Source organism: Corvus brachyrhynchos, unplaced genomic scaffold (genome assembly GCF_000691975.1).
Source record: "Corvus brachyrhynchos isolate BGI_N302 unplaced genomic scaffold, ASM69197v1 scaffold223, whole genome shotgun sequence".
Taxonomy (NCBI): Eukaryota; Metazoa; Chordata; class Aves; order Passeriformes; family Corvidae; genus Corvus; species Corvus brachyrhynchos.
In genome coordinates, this window is record NW_008237174.1 from 3,629,397 (window position 1) to 3,630,247 (window position 851).

The following is an 851-nucleotide window of genomic DNA, read 5'->3' on the forward strand; positions in this document are numbered from 1 at the left end:
ATTCAGTGCAGTCTCTGTTTATAAAACACAGAAAACGATCGTGAAAACATCCTACAGCCGCCCGGGAGCGGCGCGGGGGGCCCGGGGCGCAGGAGAGCAGAGGCCGGGCCGGCGGCAGACGGACGGGCCCCCAGCCTGGCAGGGAGAGCGGCCTCACGGCCCTGCCGGCCTGCTTCTCTCCCAAACACGCGGTTCCCTGCCTCTCTCTATGGGTTCAACCGGTCGCTGGTGAAGCACAGTGGGACCTGGGTGGACACCGCTCGGGAACTGGAATAGCCCCAGGGGCCGCACGTCCCTGCCCGGTCCCGGCCTGCTGCCTCCTCTCCCTGCACCTGGCATGGTCAGGTATAGCTTCACTCAAAGCTGGCGAGCCCCACCGGTTCCCGGGAGTGTGCCAAAGGCGCTTCAGCCTTTGCTTCAGGCCAAGAGACGGCAAAGCCCAGGAAGGAGCCCAGGGAGGCGCCGGTGGGTCTGTGCGGGGGTCCGGGAAGGTGGTCCCGCCCTCCCTTCGCCCCGTGCCCACCTCCGGTGGCGGGAGTTTCCCTTGTGGCCTCAAGTACCCCGGAGGAAAGTAGCGGTATTCGCAGTACCTATCTAATAAGGAACAAGCAGCCAAGGCCTTGAGCCCTCCGGTGGAAAGCTGCGATCCTCGGTGCCTGTGAGCGGTGCTACCTCGCCCCTCCACCGCCCGCTCCCACGCGGGGGCCCCGGGCAGGTCAGAGGCACAGAGGAGCGCGTCGCTCCCGCAGAGCCACAGCTGGCAACGGCGTGAGTCCCGGCCGTGTCCCATGCGCTCTGGCATCCCCGCTTCGGCCTTCGGCCTCCCGTTACATCGGTGTTCGTGCAGAGGC